Source organism: Parus major, chromosome 5 (assembly GCF_001522545.3).
Source record: "Parus major isolate Abel chromosome 5, Parus_major1.1, whole genome shotgun sequence".
Classification (NCBI taxonomy): Eukaryota; Metazoa; Chordata; class Aves; order Passeriformes; family Paridae; genus Parus; species Parus major.
The window spans coordinates 16856929-16874594 of NC_031774.1; the positions used below are offsets into that span (position 1 = coordinate 16856929).

At 41.9% G+C, this 17666-nt stretch overlaps 1 protein-coding gene across 5 annotated transcripts in view; it reads right to left on the minus strand.

The window, feature by feature from the left end:
* TSPAN4 (tetraspanin 4) overlaps positions 1-17666 on the minus strand; it is a 423214-nt gene that overhangs the window by 194047 nt on the left and 211501 nt on the right. The gene's annotated exons all lie outside the window — the stretch shown is intronic.

The following is a 17666-nucleotide window of genomic DNA, read 5'->3' on the forward strand; positions in this document are numbered from 1 at the left end:
CCGCCCTCACAGCCCCGCCCGGGGCCGCTCGGCCCCCCCGCCCCGAAACTCTCAGCACGGGGACACCTCGCGGAGCCCAAACCTGGGTGGCTTTTGCGGGGCTGCCCGGATACACAGGCGGCGCTGCCGAAAGGAACGGGAATAAGTAAATGCTGTGAAGGTTTCGTACGCAAAAGCGCTGGGGATGCTCCGCGGGGAGCGGGGTCAGGACAGGCCTCCCTTGCCGGAAGGCTCGTTTGTTCCGCTGCAGATCCATCACCGGGATGTTCCTAATTCGCTCAGTCCCACGGAATCATCGCTCAGCACAACGTATGGCCAGCTCATTTGTCCCCCTGTCAGAACGCACTGATCGGCATCAAGCTCCATACGCTGGGGAGCGCTTCCCTAAAACCTGACAGCTCCCACAGGCAGTAAGGAGTTGAAAATGTGCCACACGCAACTTTTTCAGGAAGGAAAAATCTTACTGAAACCGTGGCAATTACAGTATTAACACTCAGGAAAGCAAGACTCATTTACCATCTTTGCCCCAAATTCCCTGTGCAAGTAACTCACTTGTCTCCGTATGTGCCGCCTCCTTATCTGTCTGCCTCCTCTCTGCCTTCCTCCTCTGTCTGCCCTTTGATTTCGACTGTAACCTACTAGAGCAAAGTCAAAAGACGGCTGACTAACATTTTTTTAAAAGGCCTGCCCAGCAGAGAATTAATCGAGATGAAAACAGGTTTCCTTCATGAAGCATCTAGCCAGTCTCAGCGTAAATCAAGAGACATGGGCATCAATTAATTAAACAACAAATTAATAAAAGGAAAATGAGCTGGTTTTGCACATAGCCTGAGCAGTTCGCCCCTGCAAACCACCCTCTAATTCTGTTAATTTACAAACTGCAAACTTAGATTCTAATTATTTCTCTTCATTTCCTCCACAAACTATAAATACACTGACCATAGCTGGTGCAAGCTTTAGAGAGAAAGAACCTGAGCACAAAACACAAAGGTAATAACTCCTGAACCATCTGTTTCAGTAACTTTGATGACTTACAGTTTTGCCACTTTTTGATTTCCTTGCCTCTAAAATCAGAGTTTTCTACTCCCCTCCCTTTCCTGCACACCTCCTTAAAGGAGTCCTTCCCTAGCACATAAAGACGGTCCAATGGAAACAGATCTGTTCTTGGTCAGAGTTCCCAATATACTATTAATTTTTCCTGTGATATCAAACAGTTCTGCCTCCAACTTTTCTCCTCACCTGTATTACAACTAGACCAGTTTGGTAATAGAAACCCCAAAATTATCCTAATATTTTCTACAGTTTCTGTCAGTACACAAAAATGCCTGTGCACAGAGCATTATATTAAATGGTGGAAGAAACACTGGGTATAGCTGAGCACACAAATTATGCTGAAACAGTGACAAGTCAGATAACTGTTATTTAACAAGGGTGCCCATGGTACCGCATTTAACAGTGGAGAAATAGGCATATTTACTGAAAACTAGACAACTGAAACCCAAAGGCAGCTCATTGCTATCTGGATAAGAAAAGGGGTAGAAACCACTTGCTTTCACCTTTCCTGAAGGCAAGAAATCAACAGTTCTTAAGAGAATGAAGTCCTTAATATGTGTGGAATCATTAATAAAGCCAAGATCTAAGGTAAAGAAAGTTTCTAATTGTTTGTTTTAAATTAAATGTAATAAACATCAAAACACGGGGGATATATTTCAGACAGATGCAGAAAATGCTTGAGGAAGGCTGAGGTCCTAACAATAAAGGATACTTTTTCTCCAGCCTCTTTTCACCATCATTCTGTAGCACGCCTCATGGAAATGACAACTTTTTAAAGGCACTTTAGTGTAAAATGCAGTTCTCAAATAGTTGCCGTTCTTTCTCATAACAATACCAACAGCTAATTAGAAACAGAGTCATTTGGGATACAGACATTACAGTCATTCTTTTATTAAATCTTCCACACCAGGAAACCCAGTCAGAATCACTAGCCTAAACGGGAGATCCTTGAGACAGCAATGTTGCACCAACAGGTTAACTGGAGCTTGGGTGACATGCTTACATGGGGGAATGATGTCCTGCATGGGAACTGGGGGAAATCAACAAAAGGAGAAGGGCTGTTGTACTCTGCTCTTGCCCATCCCTGGTGTAAAGTGAATGGAAGGGGCATGCTGAGACCCACACTGACATTTAAGCTGTTTAACAATACAGTAATTGTTACGAATGAACTTTGTTAAATGAATGAAGAATAAGCCTTGGAAGCATTGCATCACTGGGCCGCTGTGTCTAAAGGGTGACCCAAAGGTAAATTAGAGCTTTCACTAAACTTTTGTTAATGACTGAGCCTAAAATCCCAGTGTGGACCTAGTGACCTCTGTTCACCTCTGCTTAACATCTATTTTTTCTCTCCCCAGCTGCATCTCTATATTCCCATCCTGTGGCCAATTCATATTGATTCCTCTACACAAGAAAGCAAGCACTGTGCAGTCTCCCCAGCAGAGGTTCAATTTGTATTGATTCTGGTGGCACGCTACCATTCAGGTTATAACAACTCTGTCCCTGCCACTTTGAGTGAAGGGCTGGTAACCCTTCACTATCTCCAGCCAAAACCCTGGCCCTGAAAAAGAAGAGGCAGCAGTCTCACTCTAATGACATCAGGTGAACTCCAGGCAAAAAACTGTAAAAGGTTTGGGCATCAGGGGCAGATCTCTTAACTGTCTTATCCCTCACACCCTTTCTCAGCTTCGGCTTTCACCTGAAGACACACAGCTACTTGTTCAGACCATGCTTTGCACCTCACCCTGAGCTACAGCCTCTATAGAACCCACAGCACACTCCCACCTCCCTTATTATTCTTTCTCTTCTTCTTTCCTGATTTAACACTCATAACAACCACCAGCCTTCAGCTCACACAAAATGCAGCACTAATTCACCTCAGATTTAGTCTCATAAGTCCTTTAATAGTTGCACTGGTTTTCCCCCTACTAATGTTTCTTGTCACTGTCTTCAAAATTCTGTATACCTGTTCCATCCTCCTAATGAAACAACCCACTTCGAATTAACCTCAGGAGACTTTGTTAAGACGTGATCCATGAAATAAAATTTTAAGGAACCCTGGTAGAAGATATTAGTGAAATACACTATATAAAACAGGCTATGGATGTGTCAACTGCTCCGGTTCTACAACACAGGGGTGTGCAAAGGCATGCACATGACAAGTGACAGTTCATTCTCAGCAGCTTTAGTGAACAACTAAGGTCAAACATTACTACAAGAGCGAGATCTTTTTGTGAGTTACTAACTTGCTTCACACAAAGTCAGCTAAGGATGATCAACTGATGAATAAACTCCAAATGCTCAACTTTTTAATTTCATGTACATACAGAGATCGCCACAGAAAAGTGTTAATCAAACCTGTCTGGCCCTGCCTATCTTTTTCTTCAGCAACATGCCTGGAAAGAAATCCGTTGTTTCCTCACCAGTGCACTCTTTGCACAAACTACTGTTTGGTTATGTTTGATTCAGTGATGCAGTTTTTATAAAAATTGTACCTCTTCCAAAAGCCTAAGAGAAATATTATCTCTTCTGACTAGAGGGTGAACCAAAGTCCAGGGCCAAGCTGGCTGTTTCAGCTAGGAGGAAAAAAAGCCTTGTGATGGAGTCTGATTCGTTTGCTTTTGTATATTAATTTTTCATGAACAGAAATGACTAAAAAAGCAAAGCAAAGGGAGTGAGAATATGATTTTTAACCTGACAGCCTCACGCTGCCACAGGTTTTCAACCCTGCCCAGGACTGTTTAGTGTCTTCCTAAGTGACACAGAGGGATACAGCACACCCTCAGATGTCACCAAGCTGAGTGGTGCAGTTACCACACCTCGGGGATGGGATGCCATCCAAAGAGATCTGGACAAGCTCCAAAAGTGGGCCCATGGAAACCTCATCAGGTTTAACAAGGCCAAGTGCAAGGTGCTGCACCTGGGTTGGGGCAGGTGCTCCAATATCAGCACAGGCATGGGGATGAAGAGACTGAGAGCAGCCCCGCCCAGATGGACTTGGGGATATTGGCCAGCATGGCAAGCAGGTTCAGGGGGGTGATTCTGCCCCTCTGCTCTGATGAGAGCCCATGTGGAACAGTACATCCAGCTCTGGAGTCCTCAGTTCAAAGAAGACATGGACCTGTTGGGAGTGGGTTGCAGGACAGCCACAAAAGCTTTAAGACAGGGGAGAGGCTGAAAGAGTTCAGGTTGTTCAGCCTGGAGAAGAAAAGGCTCCAGGGAGACCTCACTGCAGCCTTTCAGTACCTAAATGGGGCTAAAACAAAGATGGGGAAAGGCTTTTTATGAGGACCTGTAGCAATAGGATAAGGAGTAATATTTTTAAACTAAAAGAGGGTAGATTCAGACTATATATAAGGAAAAAAAATTACAATGAGATGATGAAATACTGGAGAAAGTTGCCCAAAGAGGTTATAAATGCCCATCCCTGGAAACATTCAAGGTCAATTCAAGCAGCAATCAACAAGTTTCCTCCCTAAATCCTGCTCTCTTCTAAAAATTCACATGGTGCAATGAGTCTGCACGTGTTACCAAAGACTTTAAGCAAGGAGCACGTGGGTCAGGAGGGGAGCCATAAAGCCAGCTCCCAAACCAAATGCCAGACATGTTAAAGCAGCCCCCTAAGAAACAGGTAAATCAATTAATATCAGTTCTACTCTGGACTGCAGGTCCTTCGGCTCAAAGAGTATTACCATTAGGCTTTAAGCTGAGGATATCTCTGGACTATTTTGTTTTCAAAAGAAATAGGAATGCTTTTAATAACTGAAGCAGAAGATAGTACGCTTCACCGCAACCTCAAACTTACCACATGCCTAAGAACCCAGACCTTCCCTTTTATTTCCAGGGTCCCTGCTTGTCTATTAGCAATTTCAGTATCTGTAAAAGGTTATAGTTGTTGGAAAGAGGTTGAGCCCTGGATTGCATAGACAGGAGAAGACAGACATTCTAGAGATTTCCTCAGCTAATACCAAAATCCGTTGATATTCACAGTTGTACCTACAACTACTTGAAATATTTACTGATGCCTCAACAAAACTTTGGAAATACATTCCAGTCACAAGCAATTTCACTTATATTCACTTCAGCATTGGTTGGGTTGTTGTTTGTTTGGTCTTTTCATTTTCTTTTTTTTTTTTTTCTTTACAAATAAGGAAATTTGCATTAAAAAAAAATCTTCAATACTTAATAGCTCATCTCCTTCTGCTCACATGTCACCTGAAGTCATGATCTTTGGTTTATAGCATAATTAGTTGCTATGGAAATAACATAATCGTAGACACAGAGAAAATATTCTAGGTATGACTTGAAATGCTCTTTATTTAAGCCTGTGCACAAGTAACTTTGCAGTACCCTCATTCCTTTTTACGTGCATATATTTGCATAATTGCTGCCATCACCTCTGCCTGTGCATTCAGACTCACTGCTATTCCCACATGCATGACTCATGCTAAGGGCATTTACTTCACCTATACTGGAGCATCTGTGTGTTCATACAGTGCTGAGAGTGTACATACACACAGAATAGCTGGTGCCAAGTCGAGACTAAATAAATAAAACCTCTTAAAAAATTATCTGGTATCGGTTCCCAAAACCCTGTGCACCACGGAGCTCCCTCGCCGTTTGTGCACTCTGGGCTTTTGTTGTCCTGCTCTTTGCTAATGATTTCTTTGGTCCAATAGTAAAAATTTTTGAGTAAGGAGATTCTTTGTTTCCCCAGTAAATTCTGCATATTTGAGCCCAACACAGAGAGGATTATTGCTGCAGATGAAGAACAAGCAATGCCAGTCTGCAAATTCCTGAAGAAGCAGAAAGCCCGCTTCCCTACTAAGGTCCTCAGTAATAAAGAATGAAAGAGCAGACATAAAGAACCCATCTGACATCCTGTACAAGAAGAGTTGTAGCCCAAATAAAAGTTTTGTTAAGACCTATCTTTGCAGTGTCAGCAGGTCCCAGCAGCTCAGATGCAATTTATGTGCTAGTTTTCTTAAAATCAGGTTACTTTCTCTAACCTGAGAGATCAGCTGATGTTCAAAGAAACACCACTTCAAACACACATGTGGTATTCAGGATCTTTCTGTCAAGTATAAAGCAATCAGGCATGAAAATCTTTAAACTGCACAGTTCCGATGAAAGGAGAAAGTTGTTGTGAAAGCAGAAGCAGACAAAACAAAACAAGGACTTAGAAAAACTCGAGGACTCAATAATGTTCACTAACTAGTGTCTACCTTTTAACATCTTTATGGATTTTTTCCTTGGAGACTCAAAATGGATTCTCTTCTTGTCTTGCATCCTTAAAAACAGAACTAAGGTTTTGCACGCATATGAGCATGAACCAAAGTTCATATAACCATATTTCAGCTCCATTTCCAAAGCAATGAAGGCCCAGAAGCGCTCGCTGACCTCACAGGCACCCGAGCGAGCGCTCGGCACATTTGAGAATCAGGTCACAGAGAGCCCGTTTCAACTGAGTACTCAACCATGGTTTTCACTGCTTTGAGATATTCAGGCACTGAAATAGTAAGCACGCATTAAGTGCTTTCACGAGTGTGGCTGGACATAAGCAGGAGAAATGCAATGTTTCAAAGTCTCCAGATCAAGCTGGACTCTGCACATGCTGCTGTAGCAGAAGGAATTCCTCCCTGAGCATACACCTTTGAAGCTGCTGGTCCACAGATCTGCTGGCTGGGAGGTGCCTTCAGCCAAAAGAAAACGGTTTGAAATGGGGTGAGGAGCTCTCCTACCAATAACTCAGTCTGCAGATGGGAGTGAGCACACCAAGACCCCAGGGCCAGCCAGAGCAGTGATCTCTGCTGCTGTACTGCAGGGCCTGCATCCTTCTCTTCATAGCCAAAAGTCCTCAATTTGCTCACAGATCCCTCAGGCTCCCCTTCCAAAAGCCAAAGGTGTGCTGGAGAGAGCATAAAATTAATAAATTGAAATATAAAAGAGATTCCAACAAATTAAGAGAGTATTAAAAAGGGAGTAATAAACAAAGTCACTATGTGATAATTATATATTGAGATTAAAATGTAATGAACTTGTACAAAGAAAATGCAAGTGGCCATATATCTTCTTACGTATTAGATTAGCAGCTATTGTTTCTTTTCTTAATACTGTGTGGAATCACCAGAGTTGTATCATCACACACAGTAGAAGTAAACAGCACTGGATCTCTTATCCTTGACATCTCTGTAACCATTCAAGCAAAAACAAAGGAGCTTCTCTATTATAAAATAAAAAAATGTAAAAATTCTGGGTAGGAGCACAAGCTTTGGCTTTCTGATTTGCTATTCTGAGTATTCGTAACAGTGAACAGTCAAAAATAACTTGAGGACTGCTAGCAGCAGACACACATTTCAATACATATTTGAACAGACAATGCATACAAGTAAACAATTTAAAACAATAGCCTAGGATTTACAGACCTAATATTATAGCAAGTGTAATAGTGATAAGGCTTGAAATAAATTCTTTTCATTCTTTTGGAATAAAAAGTATCACCTGCACTAGAAACCATATATTTGTATTTAGTTCTTCACATCGCCACAAACCACCTCTTTTTATATGTTACTGTAAAATCTGTAAGTAAACTCACGTTCCTAAGGGTACATCTACACAAGAGGCACCTGTCTTTTAAGGCAGCACAGGTGTCATATCCTTTCTGCAAAACATACCCAAATTCAGTTACCAAAATGACACAGAAGCTCTAGTTCAGCAAACTCAAGATGTCTAAAAAAAAAAACAAACAAAAAAACTCATCCCTGTTTATTAAGGTGCTTAATACTTTTTAACTTTAATCGTGGAGGCTTTGTTTGGACAGAAATAAGGATATAACTTAGAGCTTTAGTGATACAGAATGAAATATAATTTGAATTAAGATGCTCATTGCAAAGGTACTGCCAAAGTATCTGTTTAGTCTTTAAAGTCATGTAATGGGCTGACTTTACCTTTAAGATAGTTTCAGGAGCTGGAAGGAAGTTGAAGCTGCAAGAGACTGATGGGAGTTTTTTCTTGTGACCAATTATTGGTCATTTCTGAGAATTGGCGGCGGTTTTAACCATTGAGAAGTGAGATCAACTTGTGAACACCACCTTAAAATGTAAAGCCAGGGCTCTCTTGTTCTCTTTGTTTTCAGGCTTCTGACGAGGTAACAGAGCTTCGTCTCGGCCTCTTCCCCCCCTCCAGGCCGGACTAGGCCGCAGAGGGCAGGGGTGGGGGTGAAACAGAGCCAGCCAGCCTGGGTTTGCAGTTTCTGCTGCTGAACTGAAACCATGAACACTTGCAACCAACTTTCCAAGACTTTAATTCATTTACTATTTGGATGAGACTTACAGATCACTCCTTTTTCCCAGAGAGAAAGAAGGAAGAGAGAGAGACAGAGAGAGAGACAGAGAGAGAGAGGTAACATGAAGAAGACATCATAAAACCATCAAAGACAGTGAAGAGTTACATTTTAGATGGGGAAGAGAGAATAATGAGATGCTTTAATAGCTGGAATATTTTTCTGTTAAAGCTATGGAGATGGACAACAGTGTTCTGAAAAAACTCCTTTAATTCATGAAAGAGTATATTGGAAGGAATGGAGTGTTCGAAGTGTAGATTTTGAGCAAAAGGTGGAGTAATTGTGATACAGTAAAGTGCTGGAACAGAGGGGAGAAGTAATAGTTGAAGATTTGGGGCCTTGAGAGGCAAAGAGAAAACTTCTGTTTCCAGGGAGGCTCACAGAGACAGATGAAGAGAACTTTTGCCTTTGAATAACTTGTCCTTAAAAATTACATCCCTAGACTAATGGACCCATACACACCTCAGAGTGATGTGAAATGGGAGGAGAGGACTGATGACAGATTTCCAGGCGGCTGGCATCAGAGAAATAGAAAGCTATGAAGAAAATTAGTTTTCTTGTGAAAAACTCTATAAATTAGAAGAAAAAGACTTCTGTTTCTCTACAAAGACTGATGAGAAGACTCTAGCAAGAACTGGGACTGTTTTAAACACCAAGGGTTTTTTTGTCTCTATGTTATCATGTGAACAAGGGAATGGTTGGGTAGTGGGGGAGAAAGGGGATTTTCTGGAGGTTTTATTCTGGTGTTCTTACTCTTGTAGTTTTGTTAATAAACTTTCTTTATTCCTTTTAAGTTTTAAGCCTGTTTTGCTCTTGTTCTAATCCACATCTCACAGCAAGAAATAAGTAAGTTTTCTAGTAATTTTTTAGTTACTGCTTTAAAAACCATGATATTTATTTGGTGCACTGGCCAAGAAAACGAAATTAGCAAATCTAAACCACTACAAGTCATCACCTATTCTGCATACTAGCTAAGCTTCTGCCTTTAATGAACACCAAATTTGTGGGTAAATTGCACCTGAGCATTTGTGCTCATTGCTTCCTATTAGTCTGTAGTAGGCTTTCAGACATTCCCACTCTGCAAGAAACACTTCTCACAGGACCTTTGCAAAATTTAATCCTGCTAAATCTAAGCTCTAGCATATACTGAACTGCTAAAAGTGCAAGGTCAACCTCTTCTGCAATCTGACCTCCAAGCAGTTTGTTTTCTGTGTTATATTTATGAGGATGTTTATGAAGGCAGATTTATACACTAAAAAAATTATTCTGCATCAAATCACCAAGAAGCCATCTGAAAAGGAGTTTTTTCACAGAAAAAGCATATCTGTTCCATGATGGTTTTCAGAAATGACAGGGAATGCACAAAGAAAAACCAGGCCTCCTGATTTTTCTATTCTGCATTCCTGCCTTTAAACAGGACTTCTTATTTGATGGGGAAAGAAGGCCTCCTTAGAAAAATATTTATTTTACATGTATTTCCAGATACCTAAAGAGCATATTAAGCTTCTGCATAGCTCTGGTATTGCCAATGATATTTATCTCAAATAACACATGATTATGAGCCTATAAAACTTTAATTAAGATGCTTTATAGCCTTTTATAAGTGTCACCCAAACCTATGCTGTAGGGTAAACTGTACTTTTAATTTCTATTTGTGATGTTTACACTGTGCAAAGAGATTCATTACAGTAAAAGCTAGTTATTATTTCTTAGAAGGCTATACAAACTCCTTGGTCCAAGTCCATCTGGATAAACCAAACAAGTAATTTTTGTTTGCTTCTATTCTGCTAGGATTTCTTATGCAGTTAGCCACTAAAAAAAATAAAATTCATTTTTATGAGTGGTCATACTCAGAGGAGGTGGCATTCAACTACTTATGCAAGACAGAGGCAGAAGGATTGAGTCCAAGATTCCCTATACCACTGTGGAATGGGATTTCTTTATTGGTCTGTTTAAGACAGGTGTGACAAGTGTGATAGGACAGATGTGACAGGGCATTAAAGTTCCAAAAACTGGGAGGAAAGAAAAGCTGACATCCCCACCAGAGCCTGCCAGGGCTCCCTGCTGGCCTGCCAGCTCTGTGGGGCAGACAAGCAGTCCCAAAGGTATCCTGGACACCTTTTCCTTCAGACAGGTCTTAGACCCTGTCCTACTGTAAAATGTGGTGCACCTCTCTTGCCTAACAACACAACAGGAAGAATTTCAAGAGAAACACACCCCCTACTGACTAACTTTTTCAAATGCAACCCTAAAAAAAAACACAAATCAGCTCCTCAACAAGCAATTGAAAATAGAAAAACGTCCCTTTTAGTGAGTCCCCAGCACTCACAGTGCTGCATGTGGCAGTCTGATGGCGGCTTCAGTCCTGCTACAAGCCCAGCATAATCCTGGCCTGGTCTTAGGTGCTGCTCCAACAGCAAACTCTCTCTGCTAGAATGGGAACCAAGCCAAAGTTGGTTTCTGCAAGACAGGGGTGGAAATCTGATTTTCCTTCATGGAGTAAGTTACAGACCGTGCAAAATCAAGCCTCTTGCAGCTGGAAGCTGACAGCTTCAGATGAGAGGAATTTATCATTATTATTTTAGTATGAGAGCAGCTCCCTGATTGCAACTTGACAACTCAAGTTAATTAGTTGATGAAGGGTCTGATACACTCTGGCTGGCTCCACATCTGTGGACGATGACACAATCAGTAGAATGAAATCCATACTTAAATGGTCTTTGGTCTTTTTAATCCTAAACTACAAATCACAAAATCCACATAACAAAACCTAGAGATCAGAGGAATTACACAAGAGGTTCCCCTTTCCCTGGCCCTCGGGACAGTCTGGTCTCTGCTGCTTAGTGAAGCTCATAAACAGACAGACCTGACTTCAAAAGCATCCTTTTTTCTTCCTGGACTCCCAGTGGTTCTCAATAATAAGATAACTGGTTTGAGCACAGCCTGGCAATGTTCCCTTATGGCTGCTTTCCCCAGCAGGGAAATACCAAGCTGCAGGCTTTCCTCTGCTCCTGCCAAACACCAGGTGGGATTTACCCACCCTGTCAAAGGGATTATGTCAAGATCATTTGGCCCCACTTACCAATGTTCTGATGCTATTTTGCACCAAACCTTACAATCAGTTTCCGTACTTACAAACTGACAGCTAAAATAGCATGTGAGGCCATGATGTCCCAAGCTCCTAAGAAATACCAGAGAAGCACAAATGGAAGGGAAATCTGGCTGGAAAGTGATCTGTGTGGGGCTGGAGCCACTGTAAGCCACTAAGTGAGGATGGGTTACTGCCTGTTGGGAACAAGAACAGGCTGCTGCTGGCAGATAGACCTGGAGATTTGGATCAGTGGGAGCTACTGCAGAAATTCAACCAGCCCTCTGCCAGACTCCACATGTAACTGTAGAGCACAGCTGTAAATCCCTCCACAAGAAAAGCATTTTTTCTGTCTTTCCTATTCAGATTTTGCACTTTTCAGGGCACAACTTGCTTCTGTCTCCCCATTTCACTTATCACCTAGGAAGATGAACTGCACTTACAAATCCTCGCTTAAATCCAAAGCAGAAGAGACAACACAAGAATCCCTGGCTGTATCTGAGATGTGGTCAGAGGTTGCTGGAGAGCAATCAAGAGAAAGGAGGTTGCTTCCTACAGACAAAGAAAATGAAATTCCTAAACAAGCAGCTCTTGTTCCCAGAAATGATGAGCAGAGTATCTAACCCAGCAGTCATTTCACCTGGGCCTCCCCAGTTCTGAAAGGGGCTGCAGAGAAAGGCACAGAATTATGGGCACAGAGCCACTATTTAAGAGATGTACACAAGAAACAGAAATGGCTGGGCAGAGAACCTGCTCCTGGCATGCTTTAATCTCATTTTAATCATCCACACAAGACTTTGTCAATAGAGCCTGTATCCTGCTAACAGAAACATTTCAATCCTGGATCACTGCTTGTCTACACTCCTTGAAGTAGAATAAAAGCAGATGAAGTTTTTTTTATATGTTATAGGACTGTTTCCTCCCAGTCTGACAGTAGCACAAAGGAATTAGCTTCAACAGCTTTCCATGATTTAAGTTTATTTTTTTGACCATGCTGAGTTGTGACAGACGAAAGGTTCCAGTGAGGTCCATGCTTTATTCTACTTCCACTAGGCTGCTATTGAAAATCTTAGGATTAATCAGGACAGCACAGATGCTGCAATGATGTTTGAGCATTCAGGGGACCTCAAAGATTATTTTTTATTATTACGATCTAAACAAAAAACAAAAACACTTTTCATGTTGACATTAATTTCTATAACATGGCTTTAAAAACAAAACAACCCCAAAATTCAATAGAGTGTACCCAGGATGGCAATGCCTCAAAATTTGAAGCAGAATGTTGGCATTTTTCCCAGGAAAAAAATATATACCTGTGTATACACACACTTTTTATTTTTTTGCAAGATCAATGAAGCTCTGGGGTTTATTCCCACCTCAGTCAGTCAGAGGCAGAGACAGGCTGGTCTGTGCAGTGCATGAGCATTTGAGACAGAGTTTGATAACCTGAACTCTGTGTGTGTGCAGCAGAAGTAGTGAACAGAAAACTCTCTCAAATCCATGATGCTGAAGCCTTATCCTTCTTACCCAACACAGAGATCTTAATTTGAGGGCTGCCTGTGCTTCCAGGACAGAGTTATTAGGCTATAATAGGCAAGCTCCTACCAGCAGGCTGATGAGATTAAAAGAATCCCCTTGGTCATCCCCAGCCAGCTGTGAACAAATCCCTGCACTAGCAGCAAGCCTGGCTAAGGTTCTTCTGTGAGATCAGGTTACAGAAGCTCCTAATCTTAAATCCTCCACCCAACCTACTGCGATGATGTCTGCAGCTCTGTCTGAGCCAGCCAGAAGTGTGACTCATTTTTTGTGGTAACAGGGGAAAAAAGAGGCAGTTCCACACACACACACCCTTACAGACTCCTGAAGAGGCATCTGAATGCTGTCCAAAACTTAATTACATGGCATGACAAGCTCTGACAATTAGCTAAGTAGACTGCTTGATGGCTAGGATTTTAAATAAGGATCTTACAAGGGGGAAACTCTGGAACAGGCATTGCTACTGTCATAACATTCTGAGCTGTCATGAAACCACAGGACAACCATATAGGCTTCACAACTGTGGCTGAAAAGGAAAGACCCTAAGGGGAAAGGACCTATTGAACTGCACCTCTATCTCACATCCATCATCAGGACATCATATCGTTCCAAGAGGGCAAGGACACAGGAGGATTTGGGTCTGCTCCAGACTCCAGGTGATCCCCATGAAGCAGCAAGAGACCAGAACCATGGCTTGCTCTCACCGGAGCTGGAAGAGGTGTTCTCTGTCAAATCACGTCAGAGGTCACAGGCAGGTCAGTCCCTGGACAGAGGTCAGCAGGCCCAGCACTCCTGACACTAGCTAGATCTGAAAGTGCGCTGCCTCCAAAACCCCCCATGTTTCCACTCCAAACAACCCTGAAGGTTGTTGCTCCTCCATCACTGAAGAGATGTGGCAAAGGGCTTTTAGCTGCTGCACCCCATTTGTGCAGATTCCTCTGATGGCTGCTTGTAGAAATCAGTTTCACTCATACCGCTCTCATCTCTTTGGGATAAGAAAACAAGGCTCCCACTTCTCAGATTTCTCACTTTGTGTGCAAAGGAGAGGGACAGAGAGGCAAGGATTTCAGGATAATAAATACCCAGAGTGACTTGACAGCAAGCAAATCATCACTTTGTAGTGTTCATGGCAACAGCTTCTGGCATTGCAGGCAAAAAAACCAATTCATTACACAACAAATCAACTACAATCTTGTATTTACAAGTGCAGCCAATTACTGTACATGCTGTGGTGACTAAAAGTCTTATGCTACCAGTTACAGATTATCTATGAGATGACTCAGTTTTATCAGTGTATCTTTTTAATGAAAAAATAACTGGAGAATGTACTAAATAAATAGTGAAGATGGGTTTCAGTGGAAGCTGGGTGCCTGTTTCCCTCCTATGTATGTGAAAATCTGCCTCTCACAAGTATAGTATTTTAACATTACTTAAACATATTTTAGTCACACAAAAAAACAACGTTTCAAATATTTGCTTCACAATTTGCTATTCTTCTATGATACACTGGTTGGCAGTTTCCTTTCCCTGACTGAATTACTCCCTGGACCTTTCAAAGGTTTCAGGTTGGTTCTGGATGTACACTTATAATGAATATATTTTAACAAGCATGTGTCTGTGTATACACTTTCACAAAAAGCTAGATTCTTAAGATTTTCACAAATGCCCCTGAGAAATGGTTAATTTAAAGATTTTTTTTATATTTATTTTAAAACTTCTTATTTTGGGGTTGGACTTTGTCAGAGTTGAGTGGCAACTTGCCAGCTCATTTTTCTTCTTTAGAATCAAGATCAAACACCTCTCTAGATAAGAGCATTGAAGCACTGTTCACTTAAACTACATCTGCTTTTAACACCATATGCTAATTAACCTTTGAGTTTCGATACGAATCCCTCAGCGGCTCAAGCTCCTCAGTCATGATTCAGATGTGTAAGCAAGATTCTCAGACACTGCAAAACAACTTAACTACAAGTAAATCATAAGCACTGGATGTTTACACCAATTGAGAACCCAGCCAACCGTCTTAAAATTGCAGAGGCTTCCACTCAGGTAAGCACCACTGCTGAAGTATTTCTCCCCCACGGATATGCTGCCTTTTTCATTCCTGTTAATGCAGTAAGAAATATCTGCAGCAGCATTTCTGAACTGTGCTCTGGGATTTGCTTAGAATTCTCCTTTCTTTGAGCAGGGGCTCTGTTTACCCGTTTCAGTTGAGCTCTGCATGCCAAGGCTCAGCTCACAGAGTTGCTATTGCTGGGGCACAGGTGAGATGCCTTTCCCCAAGCTGTCACCACCCTCGCTGGAGAAGCAGCTGCCAGCCTGGCCTCAGCATCTATGGGGGACCCTCACGTGTCACAGTGCTGGGCACCCTCTTGCTCCTCCATCTGGGAGCACAGCCGTCCCCCTTCCCTCTCAAGGCGAGCAGCCAGGAAGGGCCAGAAGTCACCTCACACTGTTATTTGCTACCTGCCAATCCACGTACCAGAGCCAGCCTCATCTGAGAATCTGTCTTTTGGATCGAATTTTCCTTTCAGGCAAAGGGGTAGCGTGACACTGCTGCCAAGTGTATGTTTTGTTATAGCTTCCCATTGCTGCTGAATATTATGGTTTATTCCATATCAGGCTGTCTACCACAGCTCTGTTTAATGTTTTTCAAAGTGTTTTGAAAGACACGTGGTCTAAATGAAGACTGTCCAGGACAGTGGCATGGTGCAATACTGCATGGAAATTTCCCTAAAACAGATAAGAGGAGGAAGAAGAATGGCTTCCTGGGGTAAAGATCAACACAGCCATGGCAATGAGAAAGCTGGTGGGATTTATCAGCTCAACTAGTGCTTTTTCCAAAATTCAAATATTCTTCTCCTTCTTGTGTGGGCTAATCTAACACACACTGAAGTCAGCAGGACATCTACATATGAGACTCAAGGGCACACAGGCAAACTTTAGAGAAACTTTTTCATTTAGAGAATAACAAAGTCATCTCCCTGTAGATGTGAAAGAGCTAAATATCAGACATCTGCAGCTGCTTTACTGACAGCTGCCCTTCTATACTGATCCTCTGGTGCTCAAAAATCTTAATGTGCCTCTCGATGTGCTGAACAAGAAGATTAAATCTGACCTTTAGAGAAAAGAAGCAAGGGAAAGTTTGGGGTCAGTCTACTTTGCACATGAAACAACAGAAAGGACTAAGGCTTTGTCCCTAAAAATTACAGAGACTTTCACAATAAAGCCATTTCAGCCATTCCATTTCTTACACAATCCTCCAGTGCTGGGTACATCACTCAATCCCTGTGCTTCAGTACTGCTCTCTAGCCCTTTGTTTTTTATACTATCTCTCATCAGCTTCTTGAGGTTTCTAGGTAGCAGTGCAACACTACTGCAGATGGGCATGCTCTATGACAGTAGCAAGAACAGCATGATGATAATGACATGGAGGAGGTGCCCAGCACACACCTGACATACATTTATCAGCTGAGGCACATGAACACAAACTCGTTAACACAAAACGTATGCTAAAATGCTTTTTTATGGTGTTAGTGGGTACCAAGAAAGATCTTTTCTAACTTTACTGTTAATTACCACTGTAACAACTACTAGTCTTCAATAAAGTGTTTTCTGCTTTTACTAGAAGAGGAATTACATGCAGTTAGTCACTCCAATGTTATTTACTCTGTGCTCAATCATTACCCTGTCTGGATGAAAACTCACTTCAACCAGAACAAGTATTACAACACATGTATGGATTTGATTCCCGTGAGACAGGTCCGAAAATGGAGGTCTCCCACATTCCTATTATCTTGGCATTGTCCTGAAGTAGTTCACTAACAGATAGCACTCAGTAGAAGTGAGAGAAAACACCACAGAAATGGGGAAACACAGTATGGACAGGTGGTGATAGTGAAGAGGAGTGAGACATGCTGTCATCACATAGGAAGTACTTAGCTTTGCTTAAAAAAAATCACATACCAAAAGGAGCTGCTAGCCACACAGTCAAAGCCAAGAATTTCATTGGATTTGGGTAAGCAGTACAGAACAGCTTCATATTTCTAAAACATACAGCTTTTACAGAGTGGCAGCTACTGCTTTCCTATCATGCTGATGCAAAACCACAGCACTGGAGCCATTTGTCCAAGGTCTGAGTAAATTACAGAGTCTACCCCAAGCCCTGCTCTGCCTTTCCTCTCTCGACAGCCCCTCTTCTCAACATATTCAAGTGTGTGTGCAAGAAGGGAACAAGTTGTTGTTCAGCCACAATGACAAGTCTCCACAAAGGAAGGGTTCATCCTTTATAGCTGATAGAGATGTATGGTGGAAGGGTGCAAACAAACACCTCTGAAGCCAACCACCCAAATAATCTAATCAAGTTTAGGGGCTCAGAATGCTATTTCAGTCAAAAAAATATTTTATAAGGTGTGCATGTGGAAGCACAATGCAGTGTAGGCAGGTACTGCAGTACAAACTAATATTCACTAACAAGCTAACATTCTCCAAGAGCCAAAGGACACCTCTGCCACAGGGATACAACAAAATAAAAGGACGTGTCAGGTGGATTTTGGAAGTGGATGTTACAGCAAGTAAAGTATATATAAAATAAATATCAATAAACATACCCTCCAGCAGCTCCTTTTACTCTTTCTTTGCTACTGACAC